Raw genomic sequence first — 27,205 nt, 5'->3', positions numbered from 1 at the left:
GGATGTGTTTTAGCTGAGATCCTGTCTCAGAAACGTCCAAGATCTCTTGTGTCACAGATAAGAAAAAGCTATGTGTTTTGTTTTCACACCTATTAACGGAGCAGCATCTTTTAAATGACAAAATCCTGCTACTGTAGAGTCTTTGAGGATGGAAAAGACCCTTAAGATCATTTAGTTAAATGATAACAGCACCAAAGCCAGCACTAAAGCATGTCCCTACAGGAGTATGAACTTCTACAAACCACAGGGAATTTCAGTCTTTCCTTCAGCTGCTCCTCACCAGACTTGTGCTCCAAACCCTTCGCCAGCTCCGTTCCCTTCTCTGGACACGCTCCAGCCCCTCAATGTCCTTCTGGCAGTGAGGGGCCCAAAACTGAACACAGGATAGTAGGTTTGGCCTCACCAGCACCCAGTAAAAGGGAACAATCAGTACAAGCTGATTGCAGTACAGACATCTCATCCCAAAACATTTAATCTGACTATAACTCTGGGAACTTCCACGCCTTTGTACCTCTAACGTTTGAACTGCTTCAGCTGAGGTAGGAATCATATCAGAACATATGTGGAAACTAAAGAAGTTTAGTTTAGTTTTCTTTCCATTTTCTTAATGCATGCATTTCCTGTTCAGGAGGAATAGCAGATCTGAAATAGTATAGAAAGTCTTCCCTGGCCTGGCTGACACAGAGTTTCACTGAAAACATAGCAAGAAAATCTTGGGTTTGCGCTGTTTCTAGGTCAAAGGGGTCTGGGTAAGCCACTAGTTTATTCCAAGCCCACCTTGATTTTTAACTTCATGCCAACAAACCAGCTCCATACTCTTGATGAGCCAGACACAGGAGCTCCATTTATATGTGAGAACCCACGTGGCATTTTACAGGTGGGATGCCTCGAGGAAGTGAACCAAGTGACAAGAGAAGAAGGAGCACAGAATCTGCTAACAGAACAGATTTAGTCTACCCTGAACCAAGAGGAAAGCTGTACCTCCCTGCTGCCTTGTTCTTATTAGGCATATATCTGACTAAATGATCCATTCCACATCTCTTTCTGGGTGTGAAACAACAGGATTTCCTTAGTTCACAGGGATGTTTCAATATATAAGATATTGGAAAGCATCAGCATAATTAAGTTCACTTACATAAGTACAGATGGTGTGAATTTGCAAGGAATGAATTTCTGCTAAAATTGGGAGCAAGAACATGTGCTGCTTGGCACATCATGCTCCTGGGTACTACTGAGGAAGAAATACTGAGTAGTATTAAATTTCATCCATCATTAATATATAATGATAAACATTTCCCAGATGATTCTGTTCACCAAGTAAAGAGAGTGGATCCTTTACATTAACTTAAATCAGCAGAAGTGGGTTGCTATAGTGCCAAAGAACTATTTAAATGCAATTTATTCTTTTACTGGAATGAAGTAAGTGACTAGTCTTCTTTTCCTTTTAATCAGCAGAGGGCAGAGCATGTCTTGCAAAGCACTGAAGAGAACTAAGACTCAGCAAAATTGCTCAAACATTGCAGCATTTGGGGTTTGTTATTATTGGGGATTTAAGTTTTACTCTTTTTCCTTTTGACTTTCAACACTGTTTTTTATTAATAAAATCACAATTTTATTATGATTCAGTACTGAGTGAACACTCCCTGCATGTGTTTAAAAGGCTTGAAATTCATTAAATGAAGGAAGAAAGTTGCCATTGATAGTACAAATGATTTAGTTGAAGAAGTATTGATCAGATTATATGAACAGTGCAGTAATTAAGCTAAAGTGACTATTTAATTACTGATTTAATTTTTTTTGCATTTTTTTCCTGATCAACTGGACTTAATTTATGGTTGTGTCGAATTATAGTATTCAGAAGAAATTTAAACAGAAATCCATACGAGTAAAACTTCTAAAGAAAAACAAATCAGTGTATAACTTAAATTATTTTCTCAAAAGCTATAGGAAAATTGAAACAATTATTTCAGACTAACAGACTGCCTCTGTTGGGTTTGTGTGGCCAGATTCTGGTAGCAGGGGTATGGCTGGGGTGGCTGATGTGAGAAATTTCCAGAAGCTTCCCCCATGTCCAGCAGAGTCAACTCCAGCTGTTTCCTGGACCTGCCCTGGCCAAGGCTGAGCCCATCTGGGACAGTGGGGGAACTTGTGGGAAAGCAAATTTAAAAAGAAGGGGATAAAACCTGGGCACCTGCAGGTGGAGAGAAGAGTGAGAATGAGTGAGAGGAAGAGCCCTGCAGGCACCAAGATTAGCACAGAAGGAGGGAATGGAGCTGCTCCAGAGCTGAGATTGCCCTGCAGCCCAGGGTGCAGCCCATGGAGAGGCAGCTGTGCCCCTGCAGCCCGTGGGGGTCCATGGGGATGCAGAGATCCACCTGCAGCCCAGGGAGGCGTCCCACAATGGAGCAGGTGGATGCTCAAAGGAGCCTGTGACCCCATGGGAAGACCTTGCTGGAGCAGGGTCCTGGCAGACCCCTGGAGAGAGGAGCTCACACTAGAGAAGGTTTCCTAGTAGGACTTGTAGGTCCGTGGGAGACCCACACTGGAGCAGGTTGTGCCTGAAGGACTGTACCCCATGGAAGGGACCACACTGGAACGTGAAGAAGGGGAGCCCATGGGAAGACCTCACGTTGCAGAAGTTCATGGAGGATTGTTTCCCATGGGAGCAAACCAACAATGGAGCAGGGGAAGAGTGATGAGGTAACCACAGCCCCCATTCCTCATCCTCCTACACCACTCAGGCAGAGGAGGTATGGAAATCTGGAGTGAAGTTAAGCCTAGGAAGAAGGGAGGGGTGGGGGGAAGGATTTTTGAGAATTTTTTTTTCAGTGCTCTCAGTATCCTACTTTGGCTTCAGAAGGAATCTGGTCTGGCACTGAAGGGCTCAGACAATGACTACTGCAGCCAGGAACAGGCACTGAAGGTCCCTGCATTTGGCCAGGAGGAGGAAAAGGATACTGAGTGTACTGGATTGTGTGGATTCAACACCCAACACCATAAAAAGAAGCAAGATCAAGTGACCTGCACAAGAGATTCAGTTCTTGGGGGAAAAAACAGCAGGATGGACGTTGTCCTCTCCCCATGGATGTAATCAAAAATGTATCACCTATGAGTCCACACGCTAACAAGAAAGAAATATGAGCTTTCCTAGCCTTTATGGGATCCCAGAGAAAACATATTCCAGGTTACAGCTGCCTTGTGAATCCTCTTTATCAAGTTCTCTGACAGTAGAACGATTTTGAGTGAGGCCTTGAGCAAAATCAAGCCTTTGAGCAGATCAAAGAGGACACAGCTCATGTGATGAGCAGTGCCAGAGAAGTTGGAAACACAAGACCTAAAGGCTTGCACCCAGGGTTTGGGTTCATAATCCCACAATCTGCCTTAAAAAAAAAAATTACCATTTTGGAAAAATAGCTACATGAAGACCTTTACTCTGTTCCATAGGTGCTGTTCAGATCTATGACATGAGACACTCCGGCAGACATTGCCATGGTGAAAAAGTCCTGTCCTTTTGCTCACTGGTGCTATGAGTGACACTGCCTCTCAAGACTTATTGGAGTGGAAAAAGAAAATGCAGAACTGAAGTTGTCTGAGGAAAGGTGGCTTAAGTTGTTAACAAATAAAGAGAGAGAGGAGATGCTATTTTTCACGGACAGTTTAGTTGCCTGTAGCAAAGACTTTCTGGTTTGGTTTTGCTTCTCTCTTTCTTTTTTCCTGTGTTGTTAATTTTACATATAACTTCTTATGTCATTTCTCTTCATCTTCTCACAAAGCAATTTGTCAGGAACTCTAAATCCAGGAATTCCCCAGATCAAAACGTTCATGACAGCTTTGTAATCGACCCATCTGTCCTCTCCTCTGGTGACAGAAAAGGGGAAGTGAAAATTATTTGTCATCCTGGGTGGTGGCCCAGCTCACAATGAGAGCAGTTTTAGGGACTGTTTAGTTTCAGTCCCATGTTTTCTGTCATCTTGAAACATGTTGGTTGACCACAAGCACTGGGGTGCTCCAAAATATTTTTTTTTTTTGCATTTCTGCCTGGCTTTATTCTAAGGATTTTAATTTTATCTTCATAGTGAAAAGGTGCTGATATTTAACAGAAAAGTGTGACTGAAATTAAATCTGGTTTGCCTGGTTCCAACAGCTTTCTTGAGGAGTGGAATCCACATTTGTGCCCCAAGAAAGACAATCTTATTAATTTATGTGGAATTTACTTTTTACTAAGTTATTTCCCTGTTATATTTTTCCACGTGTTGTTGCTGAAGTAATTATTCCTTTCATCCACCGGAGGGCAGCAAGAAGTTTAAAATCCCATGTGTTATATGCCTGTGTTATTGACGGGAGATAGTCAAATTTCCAAGTTACTGCAAGGAAAATTCCATTCAAAAATCTTCTTTTATTCCCAAGACATTATGAGAAATCAAAGAATCTTTCTTCCTGAAATTATTTTTTTCCTTGAGGAAACTGAGTTTAAAAAGTTGAAATATTTTATTCTGCCTTGATGTCACAGTTTCTCCCTGAGCACATCATAGTCTGAGTGCTTGGAGTCAGCCTTCCATTTGGAATAGTTATACTGAGTTTTAGTTCCATGGTGTTTTAATAGCAAAAGAGATGCAACCAATGCAGGTATGACCATCTCACAGCTAGACCATAAGGCCAAGAGAAACCCAGGAACACAGGCCTGCCTTGCTCAATTCATTTCATCAGGTAGTGCAAAATGTATCATTAAAAATACCTGAGAATCAAAAATATCTTAGTTCAGTCTGTTCCAATACATCATTAAATGTTGTCCTCAGGAACAATTCAAAAATGGAAGAAAAGCTAAATTGTTCCTTAAAGAAAGCTTCAGTCAGTGAAAAGTGTCCTGGCCATTGAAAAATACAATTATATGAAATTTCTAAAGATGTCCATTATGGAAGATGGTTTTCACCCATATTAAGCTAGCTGTTCTTTGCAAAGGCTGTGATCATTTATGTGCAGGTTTATTTTAATGAATGTACATTTATAATTCCTATTCATACTGTCCTACTAATGCAGAGGTAGAAATTGAGACATTATGGCATGCTGAGATAAAAGGTTTAATCCATTTGGGATTATAAAACATCCTCAGTTATACATACATGCTTTTTAAGGAAAATTAGACTGACAGAGGATTGTGCAAATGGCTTAGACTGCAAATTTTTTTTTGCATCTAATTACTTTGGGGTTATGTCATATATTTTACTGAAATAACATTTGCTTTACTGCTTCTGGTAAATCAGAAATTATAAATTGTGCTGCAGCTCAGTCAAGGCATAGCTCAGTCTAGCTCAGCTTCTTTGCATTGGTGTCTCTTATTTTTGTCAGCAAGTTGAGGCAAAGTAACTTATGTTAAACTTGAAGGAACACTGGTGGCTTTTCAGAATCAAAATCCACATCATAAATATTTCAGAGTGCTATCAAATCACTTATTCAGTCAATAAGTACACAAGATAGAAAGGGCTATAGATTAAATAGTCTTCCATATTATCTAAACAAATATTCTGTGAATTGCAATGGAAATGAGATTGCTCATCAGATAAGGATGGTAGAAACTGAGGTTCAATTCCTATATCTCTTTTTAAATTTGTTTTTCTGTTTGGTTGCTGAACTTTAGAAAATTCACAAACTGTACTGATTAGTCTGCTTGAACAGGAAAGACTCTTTCTCTTTTTTACATATAACATATTTGAAAGCCCTCACCAGTTCTGTTCTGGAGCGTGGTCAGCACAGCAGAGACCTCAACATATATTCCAAAATATTATGTGTCCAAGTGTGTCCATATGAGTCTAGTCCCTTAATGTTTCAGCTGCCCTTCGAACTGACTCCTCAGCACCTGCTCTGAGAGATGTGGAGAACATTTCCATCTATTCATGAGCTTCTCTGTTCACTGTAAAAAGCTGAGATTTGGCCTTCAACTTGGGCTGACAGCACAGACTAGATGGAAGGGTTGTGAAACAAAATGGCATTGTTTAGTAGTTAGTTTCTCATTATGGATTGCTTAGTGTGGTGCCTGAAGCCATCCTACAGGACAATACAGTGGCTGCGTACTTTGTTTTCATTGGAGTAATACTCCAGCTCCTCACTGCCTCACTGCACATCTCCCTTTGATGGCAAAACATCTTCTTGTCCTCCTAGCACTTGGGATCAATTTTGTTGGCTTTGAAAACCCATCAGAAAAAAAAATGCATCGTAACAAGAAGGGCTTTGAGGGGCTGGGAGTGTGTCCAGAGAAGGGAAATCAAATTCAGGAAGGGTCTGGAGCACAAGTACTATGAGGAGCAGCTGAGGGAGCTGGGTGGTCCCAGCCTGGAGAAAAGGAGGCTGGGGGACCTTATTGTTCTCTACAACTCCCTGACAGGAGGGTGTAGCCAGGTGGGAGTCAGGCTCTTCTCCCAGGTGACCAGCAACAGGACAAGAGGGCATGGCCTTAGGTTGCCCCAGGGAACGTTCAGGTTGGACACCAGGAAGAATTTCTGCACTGAAAGAGTTGCCAAGCTTTGGAATGAGCTGCCCTGGGAGTTGTTGGAGTCACTACCCTTGGAAGTGTTCGAGAAACAACTGGATGTAGCACTTTGTACCATCATCTAGTCGACAAAGGTGGTGACCACGCCAATATTTGACTCAGTGATCTGAGATGTCTTTTCCAACATCAGAGATCCTGTGATTCTGCTATCACTTCAGTTTCCCTTGTTATTTATATGAAATTGATAAAGAGTCACCTAAGGGGCACAATTTATTTCTTAGAAATACGCACGTTGCTTATAATATAATTTTGCAGCTGTTGACACAGAAATTTCACTCTGGTAAGCATGGTTGGACTTTTAACATCTGAGCATCTTCCTTACTCACCTCTGGGTTCTATCACCATGTAGTGATAGGTTTCTTTTTTTTTATCATTCTATGCCCAAACAAATATACAACGTGGTTTTTAACAAGTTTGTCTGTACACTGGAAGAGAAACAGCAGGACATGTGGGGTTTGTTCCAGTTGGTAATGCCTTAGCCTGGATCCCTGAATCACTGCCAAGCAAAAGACAGCACATATTTGCTATGCTTGGATTGATATTTCTTGGTTTAGACAGCAGCATTTGAGGCTGCACTGTCAGTAGGATGTAACGAAAACCTTAACCCAGAAAGCACAGAGCCCTTTTAATGAGCCCTCAAGGACGTCAAACATGGCTTGTTCGTCTCTCAGGCGCACACTCTGGCATATCTAAAAGCTGGTACTTTTGTCAGAACAGCCAACTCATGTCCCCACAGGCCTTTCACAGTGTCACAGCATCAGTGCTTGGCTCCAAGTGTGCAGGAGCTGCCACAGCACATCAAACACGGGGTCCATGTGGTCCAACAGCCTGTTCCCAGCACCAGAGCCTTGGAGGGGTCCCTGTGGTGGGCAGTCACCAGGACCTTCTCCAGCAAGGGCTTCTCCTGACCACCAGGCATTCAGTGACCACTTGGGCACGAGGGATTGACTGTGCACGAGTCCATATGTCCCAGACACAGAAGGAGTTTGGGGTTTGCTGGTTCTTTTAATCTCCTTTCATGTAACTTGTGGTTCATTTTGTTGTCTTGTTTTTAAATAAGTTGTATCAACGTCTGCACACTATTGTATCTTCTGGCATAACATTCTGCGCGTGTGATCAGCTTGCTAATTTTAAACTATCATGATTTATTTTAGGGGATGGGAAGTTTCTATAGTCTTTGTATATCCAATATGACATTTTTTATTATTACATTATGCCTTTATCGACACTCCACCCATTTGCTTTGCAGTGTGAAACATCTGACTTATTCATTCCCTCTCTGAAAAAAACTGACATTAAATAATTAAGCATCTTGATCAAGTTTTCTGTGACTCTTCATATTTTTATTTTGAATATTTCATTTGCTATTTTTGTTTGGATTTTGACAATGGAACTAGAAGTCAGAAGAAAACTTGGGATGGCTTAAGCAGAAATGATGGAGACCGTAGATCTATATATAGAGCTACCATACTGTTGGAGATAAATTGTGTAATTTAGCTGTTCTGAAAGAATAAAAGGCCTAGAGTCTCTTCAATGCTGCTCTTATTCTTGTTCCTCAGATTGATGTCCATTCTTTCTCACTCTCTAGTCCTCATTCTTCCTGCTTCAGAGATAAATTCTCAGCCCTATTGTAACTGGAGGAATTTTGTAATTCAGCAGAGCAAGGATTTGACACTTTGGATGAGGATGCAGAAAAAACTGGAACGTTGACTGTGGCTCAAGAGATGATGCAAGTAGATGTGCTGACACCTAAAGGAAGCATTACATATAAATAAAATGCACATTCTCTTGTCAATACACTTTTGAAGTACCAAGGCACGTAGTTCCATGGGCAGCTAAGCCACACCTAGGCCTGCAACTGCCTACAGTTTGGCAGAATTTTGGAAATAAGTATTCCAGACTAAGTGTGAAGTAGTGGCATGTTATTGGGCTACTAGACAAAAGAAACTTATCTTAAAAGAAACTGTATCTGCCTCCTTATATGTGCTTCATATAATAGTCTCTTCTTCATAAACCAGAGACCTTGGAGAAAGCTGGAACAGAAAGAATTAGACCCATGAAACACAGAATAAATTGTTTAAGGCCAAGAGAAGTGCAGACCTGTTCATTTTTCAGTGTTTTCTGCATCTGTTTCCTGCTCTGCACACATTAGTATCACCTTGAGCATCTAATTCTTATTCCACAGAGGAATCCTAAAATCCTAGCTCTGGACTGTGATTTTTTCTGGGGGAGACCAAAGGCCCTCAAGGTTATATGTAGCATAACTACAAAATGTACAGTCAGATGTACTTTTATGTTTCTAGCTTTTAACTTGCTTGAAGTCATACTAGGAAGAAGAAGAAGAAGAAGAAGAAGAAGAAGAAGAAGAAGAAGACACAAAAAAGAAGCCAGTTTTTATTAGATGAACATATATGGCTAAGGGAGAAAAGGCCAAAAATCCAGACACATAAGTTCTGCCAATCTAACACATTTCTGCTCTTTTTAAATATTGATAAATATATTCTTAGCAATAGTGCATTTTTTACCAGGAGATTTGGAATGGAGCTAAAAAAAAGACATTTATCATTCTTTTAGAAGCAAACTGGGTGCAGACAGGTTCTCCCCTAGAACACAGCCTTATCACATTCCTGTATGCTGTAACATATCCTCTCTTATGAGATTTGGTACTGGAGAAAAAGCACTTTGTTTTTCTGTCAGGTATACAATAGTTAATCCTTTCAACAGAGGCCTCGCATTTCTCTCCAGACAAACTACCATTAACTGAAATGTGCTGCAAGGTAACTCATAGTACAGAAATAATGTACCTGAATGGCCAGGACATAATTTAGTTATGTCTAGAGCAAGTGATCAATGCTTAACCCCAAGAGTGGTATGCTCCGAAAGTATTACACAATACATAATAATTCTGTGTATAGCTTGGATCAAACTCTGCTGCATTTGCATAACTTTAGCAATGGTGACATCCTTGCATGAGAACAAGTCAGACCAGATTCACTTATCTTCTGTGAGATGATTAGCAATAAACAAACTAAGCTGTTTATGCTCATTGTGCTTCCATTCATCAAATGCCTATGAAGGAACATTCATATTCAAGCCAAGATCTTTGCTTGAATGAAAAATTATCCCCACTGGAATTAAACAAGGCTATTTGACTTAAGTACATAAATCAATTTAGTATCTCTCTCTGCCAAGGGACTCTGGGCTTAAGCCTGCTGCTGTTGAACTCATCAGATAGACAGGGCTCATTACCCTTGCAGCAGATTAAGGACCACTTCTACAGTCCTGCAGAAGGCTTCTAATCAGCACTAAGACCTAAATGTCCCACTAAGTGACTTTCATTCCTGCACAGGCATAAGGTTGCAAACACTTCTAGTGGTATTTCCAATACCAGAGAAAAATCCTGCCCTCAGACTTTTGGTCTATGGGGTCACGCTGTGTCTGTATGAAGAGGGTTTAACCTTAGTATGAAATTTTTCTCTTCCCACTATCTCAGTGAAGAGAAATTGCAATTAGTATATTTCAATTTCAAAAGAGAAAAAAGTAATTACAAAAATTATAGTAATTGGGGCATTCAGCTGCACTTCAAAAGATATTCTTTTGTTGAGCATCCTTGCTGAAATGTACTTTCAGATTTACTAAAGAAATGTCCTCCCTCCATCATTAGTCTTCTTTAGAAATGAATCATAAACAAATATTATGGAATGAGTAGAAGAAGGATAGTAGAATCAAAGGATACAAGCCAATTACTTTGTTATATTGAAAAGTCCTTGATCTTAAGGGAAAAAACAAGGGATTACATAAAATTAAATCCATATCACTGATATTATAAATGAAAATATGCCTGAGCTTTGGGCAATGCTCTCAGGGATATGGTGGGATTCTTGGGATGTCCTGCACAGGGCCAGAAGTTGGACTTGTGATCCTGATGGGTCCCTTCCAACTCAGGATATTCTATGGTTCTACTATCTAGGTAAAATTAAAATTAATTTCAAGCATAGAAAGACAAACAAGGACAAAAAACATGGGCACAGCCACCTGGTCATTATAAAGGCTGCTGTTGCATCTAAAATACATGTAGACTAAACTCCAGTCAGGCCAAGACAAGTTTAAACAAAACAAATCTGACAAATATTCATCCTGAGGTCTTGCAAAATCACTACAAATCCTGCAGCCAGTTACTAGCAGTAGTTTTTACCAAGCTACTACGCTGCAGTACAGTCACTGAAACCTTTTGTCTTTAGAGAATAAAGTAAGTTGGAGCAATGGAAGCAGTTCATTTCCTTTGCAAATTGTTTTTCTTACCATTGTTCTATGCATATATTTCATTTGTAAGTGTCTTTCTGTGAGGGAAAAAAAAGAAAATTTAAAATGTTGGCACAGGTAGGAAGCCAACTTAAGTACGAAAGAGAAAACAACATCTAACAGAGGTTTCAGAGGCATGGAAATGAGACATAAACAAGCTAGAAGTCACTGAGCCCTTCTCACTTTTCCTTACCTTTAGTGCTTGCAGGTTCCCAGTCAGCAGTGTTCCTTTTGTTTCACCTGCAGGTGCTGCTCCCTGGTTTCACAGAGATGCCACAAAACATCACAGACTTCCCATGGGAAGTGCAGAACTTACTGGGCCCCCACGCAGCGTAACTTCTTAGATTTATACAAAGAGCAGCTGAGGTCTCTTGGTTTGTTCACCTTGGAGAAGATTGAGGAGAGACCTTGCTGGGGTCTGCAGCTTCCTCAAGAGGGGAAGAGGAGGGACAGGCACTGATCTCTTCTCTCTGATGATCATTGACAGGACCCAAGGGAATGGCCTGAAGCTGTGTCAGGGAAAGTTTAGATTTGATATTAGGAAAAGGTTTTTCACCCAGAGGGTGATTGGACACTGGAACAGGCTCCCCAGGGGAGTGGTCACAGTATCAAACCTGACAGAATTCAAGAAGCCTTTGGACAACACTCTCAGCACATGGTGGGATGCTTGGGTAGTCCTGTGCAGGGCCAGGAGTTGAACTTCGGTGATTCTTGTGCGTGTCTTCCAGCTCAGGATATTCTGTGATTCTAGTATCCCATTTTTTCATATGTTCCTTTATAATCCAGGCCAAATGGGCTATGTCTGAATCTGAAAAATGGCCCACATTGCAGAGGACCATTGCAGGATGATCAGGGAAGAAACAGCAGGAAAAGCCATGACCTGTCCCTGGAGTTCTTTAGGACTGAGGGCAGGCTACTGCAGCCCAGAAAAAGCTGTGGGGCCTCGGGTGTGCCTAGAGGTGTTTGGAAACACAGCAAAACACTCCAACACATGTAAGAGCATGTGCATCCCACAATCACACTCAAAGGAATCAGCAGAAACAGCAGCTGACCTTCCTCTCCCAGTGTGTCAATCCCCACAACTTCCACAGCCAGTGAGCCTGGCTACTTTTCACAGCCAGACACCCAGCTCAAGATTCCATTGCCTGAACTGTGTTTAGCCGTTCTGTGGCTGACCAACAGCACTGACTGACTGCTTTCTGCTCCACATCTGGTATCTTCCCTTTGACATATATAATCATCAAATATCCTGGTTAGGCAGGATCAAAGATCATCCAGTTCCACCCCCCTGCCATAGGCAGGCACATCTTCCACTCAACCAGGTTGCTCAGAGCCCCATCCAACCTGGCCTGGAACACTTCCAGCGATGGAGCATCCACAGCTTCTCTGGGTATCCTGTTCCAGTGACTCACCACCCTCACAGGAAAGGATTTCTTCTTCATATCCAGTCTAACCCTACTGTCTGTCAGTTTGAAACCATTGCCCCTTGTCCTGTCACTCCAGGCCCTTGTAAATAGTTCCTCTCAATGTCATGGTCCAGCACTGCCAGGTGGGTATTCCTAAGGGAGGCACCACCATGAAAAAGCCATGGGCAGAATGCTCTCCAGAGGCTCAGCCCTTGAAGAGACCTTTGAATTGGGAGGGCAATGCAACTGCATCCTACTGATCCCATTTCCATGACTGAGAGACAGGTCTGTTGGCCCTTAATACGGACATTTACACTAATCCTTTGCAAAGACTAAGGCAGACACTTTAGGAAGATGAGGGCAAGGGAACTGCTCTGTGAGAGATCCCTGGCAGAAAAATAGCTGCGTGTCTCCTTGGCACTTATTTAATTTCCTACCTGGAAGGTATTTAAGGACTAATAAGAAATAAACATAGTTATGGGAAGGAGCAGTTAACTGTGAAAATGTTTAAAAGTAATAGACATGGCTTTCCATGGCCTTGTGTGAGATGTGAATAACATTGTTGAGTCTTCCTGTACCCTCAGAAGTCCCATTTAGACTAAGAGTGAGCTCCCTGCAGTTTTATGGGCTCAAAAACCTCATCTCTAAAACTGGTGAATTACCAATTAAAAGCGATAATGGCAACTGCAGCAAAGAAATCATGACAGGTAGTAATAAGATCTTTTCTGTTTAAAGAAGACAATGGAAAGTGCATTTGCTTTCAAGAAATGATGATCCTTGTAAGACATTAAGAACAGCTTACCTCAAGCTCTACATGGATCAGATGGAAAGAAAAATAATACTTTAGATTTGGGAATGCGTCCCCAGTGGGGCTGGTCTGTTGAAAGGTCTAGTTCATTATCTGTGGAAATGTACATGTTATGTCACCACCAGGGGAAAAAATGGAATAAGCTTCTGTTTTAAGACAGAGCCTTGCATTTTCTTTAATTTACCTGCAGTAAAATTAGTTGCAGTCTTGATTCCCTCTTATAAAGTGGTGCTCCAAATCTGTTTTTTTCTAAACCAGCAGATCACATTTCTGCACCTCTGCTGTGAAGAAAGCCTTCAAAATGTCCCCTTGTCTAAACCAGCAAGACCTATCACTGTCCTTAAGCAGCAAATTATTTGAAAAAACAAAGCCTATTTCCAGTTTTACTGATGTTTTTTCACACTGCTGAGGTGTTGTAAAGGTTCCTCAAAGGGCAAGGACATGGTCTGTGCACAAATGGTTTCCTGTTTTGATATCTGACCTCCCTCCATCACCTGTGTCTGCTGCAGAACTAAAGCATGGTGCACAACAACAAAGCTGCTGCCAGGGGTCTACAGGAATTTCTTTAGCAAATCGATATCACTGACTGCACCACTGTTAACATTTTTCAGTACAAAAACATATTAATTAAAATAAGATTTGGGTGTTCTTGTCTCTTGCTGCAGCTCTTTGCCCCAAAACTATATACTACAGTCTGCACTTCACCAGCTTCAGAACAAAATTAATGATTGCACTGGCCTGTGTATTAGATGCTACCAATTACAGAGCAGCTCAGGGGAAGTTAATGACCAATTGTGAAACCAAATAATCACTACTCCCATGATATTACTTCTGTTCACTATATTGTGCATAAAATATGTATGTATGGGTTTTTACATCATTTTCACAGGCAATTTGAGGTAAATTTATCACTGTAAAGCAGAAATTAACAAATAAAATGTGTTGCTATGTTAAAATTCAGCTCAGAATTTCCTGATGACCATTTACTTTAAATTCCCTTCATAATAAGCTTTTTTTGTTTACTTACATGTGATGCCATTTCGGCAATTAATTTTCATTTTTCCAAGAAGGCCGTATTCATAAAAGGATGTTTATTACATCCCCAGCCTGGTGCCATGCAGAATTGGAGGAAGACAGCATGAGTGACAATTGCAGTGTAATGCTTACAGGAAAACACTATAAATAGAGCAGCTAAACTTAGGGACACACCTGATGTGCTCTCAGAATTTAATCCTCACACAAGGGGCTGAGTACTGTGAAGCAAAAGGCTTATAGGAATCACTAGGCTTTAAGATGATCCACCCACTGCAGAGAGGGGCATGGGTGACAGAAATGCCAGTGTTGCTGCAAAACCCCTGAAATGTGTTATTTCAAAGCATATTGGAACACTGTGTGCAGAACTTTCATGGCATGGATACATGCTAAAAAATATAAGAGCAGAAGATGACTACTGAGGCCACACCATCATCTCCACTGTAATGTAAGTGGTGCATAAATGTGAATTTCTACCACAGTGCTTCCAAAAGCACCAGCACTCACCACCCAAGAGTAAGCTCCCTTGGTAACTGTCAGGGAGGAAATTCCTTCAAAACCAACATTTAAAGCCACTATTAAGAACTTCGGGGGGAAATCCCCACCTAGGTACCTTCAACAGTTCCAAATTTTTTTCTTGCCTGCGAGTATTTCAACCAGTGAAGTGCACTCCTGCTCTTTACAGGGATTTGTAAGGCTGCCCTTTAGCTAAAAGAAAAAACAATGTCATATACATCCCAGGAACTGGGAATTAAATAAAAATGTCAGGTGGTGTGAAAAAAGGGAGGCTGAAATGTAAAAAAAACAGTGAAAGGGCAACATATATTGCCTGTAGCGTAGCTTCATCTCCATTTGAGTGTTTTATATGTGTACACCATGATCACAGAATCATAGAATGGCCTGGGTTGGAAGGGACCTCAAACATCATCGTATTGCAGTCCCTTACCATGGACAGGGACACATTCCACTAGACCAGGTTGCTCAGAGCCCCATCCAACCTGGCCTTGAACACTTCTGGGGATGGGGCAGACACAGCTTCTCTGGGCAACCTGTGCAAGAGCCTCACCACCATCAAAGGGAAGAATTTCTTCCTAATATATAATCTAAGCCTGTTCTCTGTCAGTGTGAAGCCATTCCCCTTGTTCTGTCACTCCAGCCCCTTGTCAGTAGTCTCTCTCCATCTTTTCTCCCTTCAGGTGCTGGAAGACCACAATTCAGTCATCCCAGAGCCTTCTCTTCTCCAGACTGAACAATCCCACTTCTCCCAGCCTTTCCCCACAGCAGAGCTGCTCCATCCCTCTGATCACCTTGGTGCCTCCTCTGTGCTGGCTCCAACAGGCCCCTGTCCTTCCATGATGATATTAAGGAAAAAGTGCCTCAGAATTAAGACAAGAATGGAAAATTTCAGTCATGTAGTCTGACATACTGCTCTCACAGATATTAATTAAACTATTAAACTATTAAACTTTAGAAACCTTATTTTCCCTGATTACTAGATTATTTTGCTAGGTTTCATGACGAACTGTGCCAACTTATACACATTTGTTTCTCCATCCCCACCATTCTTAAGTATTTGAGATGTTTCCATCCCGTTCATTTGCTCAGTGTACTAAAAGAGAGCAATCATATCCCTTCAGGCCTTCCTGCTACAAGCTGAAGAGAACAAAACTTATCTTCATACTCTTAAGAGAAAGGAAGGTATGATTAATAGGAAAAGAGACACGTAGGGAGAAATCCCAGATCTGCCTGGAAAAAATGACAAAATTAGTGTTTATTTATCCATCACAGCCAGAGCAGTGGTCCATAAAATGCTTCCAGGTCATATAACCAAAGAGGGACAAACCAGAGCAAGTGTTAAACACAGCCTAACATCTTAATCTTATTTTGAGGTTGAGTATAGTCATCTCTAGGTGCATGAAAGGGGACTTTTTCTGCTAAGTCAGAAGCTAAAACCTATTTGAACCACACAAGATGAGGGGGGCTGTAAATGCTTGATGTACTTTTTTTCCCAAGATGGAAGCAGGGTTGGGACTTTTTATTTTCAGAAGATAAGGGACAGATACAGGTGGTAGTGTGTGGAAAACATGGGTTACCAACAAATGTGGGCCCACAACAACCACTAGAGTCTTGGGTTCTGCTGAAGTTTGATCTACAGGCAATGTAAATGCACTGAGCTATCTCCAGTTCCAAATATTTGCTTTATTTTCTGTTATTTTTATTTTAAAAGCACACCATTTTCAATACCTTATAGTTTTTGCTTTGCAAAAAATAAAAAATAAAAAAAAAATAAAAGAACAGCTGAAAAAATGTGTCTTACATCTGCCATAAAGAGAGGGTGGCACGTTCCAAATAGTTGATGCAAATATTCCATAAATAAATAAAGCCAACTTTCTAAATATAGTTTTCTTTCAGTTCAGCTGGTCTTTATTGCAGTAATGGAGATTGTTACTAGGACCTGTAAATTCACTCAGTAGCTAAAGAGTGTCTGAGAGTTTTGCAGTATTGATTGGAGGGACACTATGTGGCAAACACTAGTATATCAACCCAAACAGCTATTATGCCTTCCATGGGTCCCATGAAACCTACCTGGAAGTTTATGGAGTTCTCATTTCCTAAGATGGAAGAAATTGCATTTAGAAGAAACTCCCAAGGGATTTCCAATGTCAAGAAAATAGCACAAGTCAGGCAGTTAAAAAATAAAGCAGGAAATGGTGGCCATAAATAAAGAGCTGCTGGCAGACCTGGGTGCTCTGGTGCTCCACTGAGAGCTTCCCAGGGAGAGATAATTTTGCAGGGCAGGTCAGAGTTGAAAGAGGAAAACAAGGCAGGTTTCTCAGGCTGTCATCCCATGAGTGGGCACATGTCATCTCAATTTAAAATTAACATCATTTGGGGAGATCAACTTGTAAGTTAACAGAGCTTTATACAAATCAAAATATGTGAAGAAAATTAACACAAAGCCTTCAGTTCTCCTCAAGGGAAACACTTTTTAGCATTGTTTCCAGTTGATTTAGCCTTTAAATGAGCAAGGTTATAATTGGTAATTAAGCTTGCTGCATTTTGGGCATACAAATGAAGACAAAAGTGAGTTGCAGCTTCTGAGGGGAAAATGAGAATAAGCATATGGGAAGCAAATGAGGCTAATATTACACAATCCACAGCTTCATTAACATCGGCATGCAAGTCAGGCAGGCTCCCTTGGATGTTAACACTTCACTTGCTGAACTTCAGCATCAGATGTTCTGTAGCAAGTCTAAAGAAAGTAAAGAGTAAAACATAAATATGACATTAGAAAGTGATGAAACACAAAATACCCTCAAGCCTCACTCGTGCTCTTAAATGTAAAGATAAGCCAGAATGGCATTACTGAGGTGTGGAAGAGGCTCTGGAGCTCTCCATAACTAAAATATATCAATCAGGTTTGTGTCTGCTAAAGCTATAAAGCAGCTTTGGATACCACAATTCATTGTATTTCGTACACTATTCAGTTTTCTGAATTTGGCCAGGTTTTCTACATTAGTACCTTGGTTGAGCATCCAACTGATTTGCAGCAAGAAACAGGAAATTTCCATATGTCCAGGTGAAAGAGCTTATGGAAAACTGAAGACAACAACTGAACGGACAATTACCCTTTGAGCTAAAACTCACTGAAATTACTAAAAATCCTTTAGTTGAATTAATGAAGTTTTCTGTGAGTGAGCTGTGTAACTACATGGTAGCACCAAAATTTGGGATGCTCATGAGAGAAGTCACTTCCCAATAGCAGACTGTGATTTGAACTTTCTTCCAGCTCTGTCTCACTAGTCCTACCAACCATGTTCTAACCATTTTGGCTGCTTCTGCCTCTGCAGTTCCCTCCAGATTTTGGCATAATGTCTGTTGGGTGCTTTCCCAATGTGAGCAGCCAGAAACAGCTGCATTCAGAATCATGCTATGTGCAAAACCTGCTGCAAGTCAAAATAGAAACATGCTACCTTGGCCTCTCCTGCACTCAGCAATAATTTAATTCTACTTATGAAAGAGATTACTAAACTCTTAAGATCCAGAAAACCTCTAGGTCAACAATCTTTCTCTGCTAGGATTTTTATAGCTGGTACAAAACTGTGCCTTTGATAAATATATCAGGAAGGATAGAAAATGAGTGAACCAGGTTTTTTTAAAAACCAGTAACCAGAAATATTAAAAGCTGACAGAGCATTTGGCAGACCTGTGAAATGTTAGTTCTAAATCTTGTATGTCTTCTGAATATAAACAGAATCTAAGCAAACCTGCACTGAAAAGCAAGAAAAGTTTCATTCAGACTTTGCTCAAAATTTAATCAAGACAGTTGTTACCTTTTCCTTCAAAAAAATGAGTAGCAGCGTTATTTAACACACCTGCTTACTAGTTCACTTTGCCAAGAAACATCCTAAGGAATAAATTTATAGCAGTTTCTCATAGCAAGACCATTCCTTATGACCAGAATAAATCATTCCACTTTTTTCATTCCAAATGAAGCTCTGCTTTAAGGATTTTTTGATGTGTGGGAAGATGGGAGAGAGAAAGAGCAGCAGAGATGGCAGGTAGAGTGAGGGAGTCAGAGGAAGAAATAATATCTTTCCTCTGAACACATTTGTGTCTGCTTTTTGCACCCAGTGTCCTTGGCTGGTAGAAAATCAGCTTTGAATTAGTAGGCATTGCATCACTGTGATGGAAGGGGTGGCCTTGCGGGGTGGAGATAAAGTCAAAAGTTAATAACTGCATTGCCAAAAGATACGTCTAGTCGTTTAATGTTTCAAATTACATTCCAGTTTGGGAGGTCACACACTGTTTAGCTGAAACAGAGCCAGAGCTGCGTGCTGGTTACTGCACAGCCTGCTCAAGTAGGTCAGCACTGCCGTGCTGCCACTGTGGTGTGTCTGCCCTCTCGCTGCTCTGCTCCAGGAGTGTAGCTTTTGTCTACTGAAACATGACTTTATACCTGACATATACTTACAGGGGGAGATCTCCTGCAGTTCCAGCCACTTCTAAGTCTTCTGATAATCATGACAGCCCATCACTTGCAAACTTGTGTTCTTTTCTCAATGTTATGACACGTATCATAGGAAAAGGAACAATCATTAAGCTTTTGTTTCATCCATTAAAAAAACATTTTGCCTTTTAAGCTGTTGCACAGAAGAAGGAAAAATCATTCAAACTACATGGAAAATTAGCAAATATTTGGGATGATGATAAATACCTTTATGCAAATCACTGATCATCAGATGCAAAGTCTGAAAAGCATGAAAAATATAAAAAATTGGTCAGCTGACAACAATTGTGTGGTGAAGTGATTGAATGCACTGGACTTATTTACCTGTTCTTTAATGCAGCAAGTTTCCTATTCATGACATCAGGTACTTTGCAAATATGCTATTGCAAATATTTTGCTATTGAGGGAATTCTTTAGACTGCTTGTACACATGAATAGGCTGCCCTGGCCTGAAAACTAAACAAATAAACCAACAGAGGATAATGAGGATGTCAAGGCTGAAGAGAATTGAATAAATCATTACTGCAGGCGTTCCCTTACATAGACACCTGTATATGTATATGTATATGTATATGTATATGTATATGTATATGCTTTTTTAAATTAATCCTCTACCCATTTTAACATGTTCTATACAATTTTAACAAATTTCTAGATAACATCCAAGATAAAGATATTTTGGGGAATGAGGATTTTTTTCCCCCCCAGGAACTATGAAGCAGACAAAAAATTAATATAGTAGAAGCTGAAAGAATAAACAGTACTAGGATAATAGCTGATGTCTACACTAAATAATAAAGTTTACATAAATATACCTTTATTCCCCTCATATCGCTATATAAATATCAGAATAATATCAAACTAATATTGATAATCAACATAATTAGATCATAATTTCTTTATTATCTGGACTCTGTGCGAGCATTGCTATCAAGGGATATAAACATTGCTGAATTAAATTGCACATGACACACTCACTTATTCTGCAAGCATGGCCTTTGGCAGAGGGGCATAAAAATGCCCTCCTTAACCTCTGCTAATTGGTTTTATATCTTTCTCCAATTTTAGGCTTAGTTGGCAGTGAGACAAAAGTCCCAAAATCTTTTTTGCAAATTTAATGAAAGAGGGCATGTAGGGTGGAGAGATCTTGAGAGAACATCTACATGGGAAAAGAGTACAGTGTGAAGATATAAAATATTTATTGAGTACTTATGATGTGTGAAGAGAAAGATGTTTTTAATGTCTCAGCTCAAAGACAATCTCCCATAACTTTATTTCTTCCTACACACCAGAGTTTAGTCACAAGGTACAAATCTGTAGGAAATTTCATTACTAACAATGTTCACAGGACCCTGTGCTAATTCAATTTTCTGGGTATTTCCATATGAATGAAGTTCAGTATGTGGTTTGGCAGTAAAGATGGTAGTTAGCAATCCATCTTTGGTCCAGCTATAGGAGAAAACACCTTAACAGAATTGATAAAAATAAAATACTTTTTAAAATCAGGATGCTCTTCTATGAATTAGGATATTTTAGGGTTAAAAAAGAAACAGGCATAATGCATTAAATAGAACCAGCAGGCAATTGATTTGAAATGGGATTAGTTCCCCAATCCTGCTGTGCTGTTTTCATGTACATGGATGGATTAACAGAACAGGTTGGGGTTGAGCTTTTTTTCTTTTCCCCTTATTTCAGATCGTGACTATCAACCACCACTTTTTCCTGACTTTGTAGACTAAAACTTTTAATGACTCCATCAATGGAAACTATGCCACTGTCAATAATGAGCCTAATACTAACTGGCATTCTTTGGAGATTAAGGCTCGTCCAGCACACAGAGTGATGTGTCATTTTAATTTTAATTAAGTAAAAAGACACAACTAAACACAGCCTTTGCTTCTCATTAAGTTTATTAGAGACAATATGTGTGTTGGGCAGCTCCATGGAGCACCACCTGCATTTTCCAGAGGCTGAAAAATGGAATCAAAACATACTCAGGAATCTGCTACGTCCAGGAATAGGGTTGAGTCTGGTGAGCGATGTGAAGGGCAAGAAGAGCTTCTACAGGAAAAATGTGAGCTCACTACTTAACAGGGCAAGGGATCTGGTGACACAGGACATGGAAAAGGCCATAGCATGGAATGCCTTTGACTGCCAGTAAAAATCACCCTGCTGAAATCACAGGCCCATAAGACCTGGGACCTAGTGGAAAAGTCTGGAGCAACAAGGGCTTAACCTTCACTGGAGGAGAATCAGCTAGGGAGCATACAAACAACCTGGAAATACCCAAAGCCTTGATATCTGATGGGACCCACCCATGACTGCTGATGGAGCTGGACAATGTCACTGTGCGGCCACTCTCCATAATCTTTGACAGGCTATGGCAATCAGGAGGGATTTCTGAGGACTGGAACGAAGCAAACATCACCCCTATCTTCAAGAAGGGCCATAAGGTGCATGAAAGAGAACTATAGGGTGGTCAGTCTCCCTTTGATCTCTGGGAAGAAGATGGAACCTATCATCCTGGAAATCATTTCCAAACACATGAAAGACAAGAAGGTGACTAGGACCAGCAAGGATTTATGAAAGGAAAATCATGCCTCATGACCTAAAAGCCTTTTTCCATAAAATAACTAGTTGAGAGGATGAGGAACAGTTAGTGATGATCTTTGCTTTAACAAGATTTTCAACACTGTCTCTGATAATATCCTTCTAGAGAAACTGGAGGGATATGGACTAGATAAAAGAACAACAGGTGAACTGAAAACTGATGGAACTGGGCTCCAAAAGTTGTGATCAGCAGCAGTTAGTTCAGCTGGAAACCAGTCCCTGAAGGTGCAGCCCAGGGGTTGATGGAGAGCCAAAACTGTTTAACATCTTCAACAACCACCTGGATGATGGGACAGTGTATCTTCAGCCAGTCTGCTGTTGGCACAGAACTGGGAGGGGTGTGCTGCCCTTCAGGTGGTCCTCGACAGGCTGGAGAAATGAGCTGGTGTTCAAAGTTTGACACAGATGGGCAAAGTCCTGAACACCAGGACAAATTACCCCATGCACCAGGACAAGCTGGAACCATCTGGCTGGAAAACGGCTTTGCAGAAAAGGAGCTGAGGTCTCTGGTGGGCAAGTGGCACATAATCCTGCAAAGTGCCCTTGCTGTACAGAAGGCCAAGAGTCTCCTGAGCTGGGTTAAGCAGAGTGTTGTCATCAGGTCAAGGAAGGCAATCCTTCCTCTTTCTCTGCTGAGAATATCAACACCCTGGAGGGCTGGGTCAGGTGCTGGGCTCTCCACTGCAAGAGGTGAGACTCTGGACAGCTGGAGACAGCCTGTGAATGCCTCAATGACTGAAGGCATTTGCCCTACAGGGAGACACAGAGAGCTGAGAGTGTCCACCCTGGAGCAGAGAAGGCTCCAAGGGATCCCTCCAGTGTGTAAAAAGACCTGATGAAGGGACTGAAGAGGAGGGAGCCAGGCTGCTCACATTGGTATCCACCAACAGGACATGAGGCAATGGGTACTGAGTGAAATATGGGAAATTTCACTGAAATATAAGGAAAACCTTTGTACTGTGAGGGTGGTTGGACACTGGCACAGGATGCCCAAAGAGGCCAAGCAGTCTGCAACTTTGAAGGTATTGAAAATCCAGGCAGACACAGCCCTGAGGAGCAACCTGCTCTGGCTGACCTGCTCTGAGCAGGATTTGGACCAGACAGTCTCCTGAGGCACTTTCCTGCCTCAGCCAGCCCCAGCTGAGTGTGTGATTACAAATACTGCAGTGCTTCATGCCCACACGATTCTAAAATTGACAGCCCCTATTCTCGCTCATTTTTCATTTTCTCCAGTGTTTAGGCATCCAGGCTGGATTAGTACTGGTCTCTTTTAACACCCTAGTATGGCACTAATTCTTCCTCCTGCTGATGTAGGCAGTTTCTGGATGCAGAGTTGGTGCAAATACACCCAAACACACGCACCAGAGCTGGAAGGGAGGGCTAAGCCAATAACCTGCACACAGGGATAACAACATCCATGCTACACTGAAACTGTCTCCACATAAACACACAGGGAAAGCACTTGCAACAGGGAACCTCAGTGGCCAGAGCATTATGGTGGGTTCACCAACCACACACGTGCAAATTCATACTGCTGCTTGCTTCTGCAAGTACCTCAACTCTGATACTCTATCGACTATTTTCGTTGAAGAAGTAACTTTTAAATGTGTGTGTGTGTGTGTGTGCATAAGCACATAAACAGGGACAGCAACAAGAGACATAATGCAGCATCAGTGTCATTGGTGAAATGGCTTTCCAAAGAGGATGATTGTGCTGCAGCAGTAAATGGAGTCGGTGTTGCAGTGAAAAATTCAAGTGGGTATATGTTTCTTGAGGCAAGATTTACCACCACAGAGGAATCCTACCACTTGGAGGATTATTATCACCAAAGTACAGAGGATAGAGAAGAAATAATTCAAGCATTATTGAAAGAGAAAATTTTTGACAACCTTCACTAAAGATATTTAGTTTGTCATACAATTTTACACAGGCATCTGATCTTTTCCTATTTTTTTTTTTTTTCCAAATCTAATGAATTTTTACTCTGGGAAATGAATAGAGGAAGGAACCATCTAATGGATCAGCCCCTTCTGATATCCTATTAAAAAACAGTTTAGGACTGAAAAGAAATTGTGAGGACAGTAGTATGAGGATGCTGTTTTCCTTGCATTTGCTGCTACAGAATACTCTAGTATAAGGACAGCACAGTCAATATTCTGATAGCTCAACTGATGTTGCCAGTTCTCTAGGAAAGCACAGAGCATTTGCCAAGATACTGAAACACTAACATGCTTCCAGAAGCCACTCCTTAATCTGCGTATTAGGTAGTGATACACATCTCTCCGCTCTCTCAGACAGGTAACTGCTTTATTGTGTCCTTTTCATGTTGATATTTCAACATGTGGAAAGCCCTTAAAGACCACAGAACTTTCATAATGCTGTAGGTGTATTTGGAAGTTTCATAATGCTGTGTTGATGTTGTTACAAAATATTACAAAGATTCTCCTTATCAAAAATCAGATCTTTCTGTGCTAATCAGTGGCCCTCACATTCATGGAACCAGTGGCACTTTGGCTCTTCTCAAAATTTCTCACGTAATATTATTTACTGATCAGCCAAAACTTTCACAAAACTTTTACTCAAGCAAAATGAGACTAGCAGACTATCTTAGATGATTTACAGAAGATTTTGGCCACGGTTTGGTGGCTGCAAGGCTTGCTAAGAACTGTACTTATTTTTATTTTGCAATTCAAGTATTTGCAATAAAAGAAGACTAGAATTTGTAGGTTGCAATAATAGGAGGAGTAAAACTGGTGAAGAGAACGGAGGGTACAGAGCACAATGACTGCATTTTACATGCTCAGCTCTGGGCAATGATGCAGAAGTAAGTCTTGGGTGAGATAACAGCAGGAACTAATTCCTTTTCAAGTTTTCGAGGAACTTCCAGCAAAGGAGGAGGTACTTTGTAAAAAGGGCAGAGGTGGCTGTGTGAGAAACAACTAATGAGACAGTGAAGACAAGTGTTACTGACAGAGAGCAGTGAGGACTGTGCTCAGTGTGACAATAACGCCGAGTCATTGCAGAGACAATTGATCAGAAACTTTGAAGAGGACAATGAGGTTGCCTTTCATGCCAGTGAACCAGAAAGCCAGAAGGGAGACATAGACATTATGTCAGCAAGGAAGGTAATCCTCACAGTGCAATTCTGAATGAGCTTTCAGAGAACACAGTGGAACTCGCAGGAGATGCGCAGAGAAGTTGGTAATAGCTGAGGTGTGAAGTGACAGGGACACTGGGACAATCAACAAAGCTGAATCACTTAAATGACATGTGGGAAGAAACAAGATACTACAGGCATGCTGTTCAGGTATAGCTCCACAGAGACTGCAAGACCTGATGCCTTGAGAGACTAGCTAGAACAGTGGCTACACACTGTTAAAGGAATAAAGTTGGTATTTATTAAAAGGCCTTCAAAGAACACACCTTGGGCAGTACAAGAGCCCGGCCATGGCTCTACCCAAGATAGACCCAAGACGAACACAAGATGAACAGTGTGTCACGAGTTTTCACACTTTTGTTAAGTTTTGGTCCTTTTACATATTGGGGGTTAATTGTCCAATTACAGCTCCAGGTTCTGCAGTCCCATCCTCCCAGATTGCTCTCCTCAATTCGCTGTTGTTCACACTTTTGGCCCCGAGACTGCAACGGTGTCCTTGTTTCTCAGGCTGGAAAAAGATTGTTTTGTCTGAGTAAACTGTGAAGAGAACTTGCTAACACTTTATATGAAGTTCAGAGTTACACACTAATGCAGTACATAATCTGGAAAATATGAAAGCTAAAATTTAAGGCATCATTTTATTCAGTTTAAAGACCTAAAAGGCTGGAAGAGCAGTGAGGCATTTACAGTACAAAGAGGGAGAAAGAGATGTTTCTGACAGTGAATACCAGGACTTGAATGTACTGTGGCAACTATAAAACATAGTATCTGCCCTCAAGGAGGTGGTAAAAAGGTACTCATTTTAACTGGGCATGAAAAGACAGGCCAGCAACAGAGGGAAAGACCTGTGTATCACCACAGTGAGATATGAGTCAATGGCAAATTCATGGGTAAGAGACCTGGAGACAGGCTCACAGCCATGAGGACTTCAGGTGATGTATTACAGATCCTGATAAAAAGCTGATTAACAAGAATCAGCTGCTTTAAGAGGAACAGCCAAGAATTAGAATGCACACTGGACAAAACACAGAAGCCAATATGAAATCTTGATTTTGGAAATTATGGAATGACTTGCATTGTCAGATGATATTGAGAGGTCAAGGGAGATTCAGGTGGAATTGGAAGACTGAGATCTGGGCAGGAGGAAGGCATGCTCAGCTTGGGATAGCACTTTCCGTGACTTGCAAGCATCGACAACTTTGTGGATTGCTGCGATGATCAAGAAGGAAAATGAGGCTCTGCCAGAAACAAGGCTGTGGCAGTGGATAATACATTCCACTAACCTTGGAAAAAGAAGTCTAAAGAGCTTTAAAGAGCACTGTTGATCATTAATGGGGCAAGAGGCATCGTAAAGGATATCTAAATCTATGGATGAAAAAGGAATGTATAAACACCACTTAGAAATTAAGTGCTAGTTCATCATTACAATTAATCAATGAGATCTTGCTAGGATTAGGAAATCTTGTGTGTGTTCTTCTGAATAGAAAATGAGGATAAACTAGTTACTAGAAAACCTTTTACGAGAGTGTGAAGGCATAGAAGTCACTCTCCACCTCTGTCTCCCATTCGTTACTTGTTTGAATACACATACACTCATCTATCACATCTCTGATCTACCGTAGCCAGCAACCTGCTACAAGCCTTTGTTTATAAGACAAAAATTGTTGCTCCACCCTTGTTTGCTGTGACTTTCTTGTAATTTTAGGTTGGCTCAGCTTCCTTCATTTTGTGGCCTATTAGATGAGTGGCAGATTTGTTTTACTAACCTCAAAAAATACAGGACATTCCAAGGAATACTTTTCCAAAGTAGCTTGGTATTTCATTTCAGAGGCCAATCATGAAGCCAAGAAACAATGAGTAACCCATCCTTTTCTTGCTGCTTTGCTGAGATGACATCTGTGAATCAAACCAGTGGTATTATGGTAAGCTTTTGACATTTTCCTTTGCAATGTCTCTTCGAGCCCGGTGCTTTACATAAGTTTACTCAGCGTTCTGAACAGCTCTATATCCACTGATTAATGAGCAGAACTAAGCTTTCACAGGAGAAGATCCTAATGAAGGCATGCAGTTCAGTGAGCTGGGGAAAAAGAAGAGATTAGAGAGAAAGTCTGGTGGTGTGCTATAGCACAGACAGGGATGTTTTACAGAAAGAGTACTGAAGATACTGTGTGTTTTCATATGGCAGAACAGGAGGGACATGGAGGAAAGAGACAGGAAAAAAACAGTCACAAGGGGAAGAAGAGAAAACCAGAAAAGGGCAGAAGAAGAAAGACAGGCTGTCTTTACCCAGGTATTCAGGCAGTTGGCTTAAATTGACTCTATTACCACTCTCTTG

This window comes from Cinclus cinclus, chromosome 2 (genome assembly GCF_963662255.1).
Source record: "Cinclus cinclus chromosome 2, bCinCin1.1, whole genome shotgun sequence".
Classification (NCBI taxonomy): Eukaryota; Metazoa; Chordata; class Aves; order Passeriformes; family Cinclidae; genus Cinclus; species Cinclus cinclus.
The sequence above is the reverse complement of the archived record's forward strand: the minus strand, read 5'-3'. Positions refer to the sequence as shown.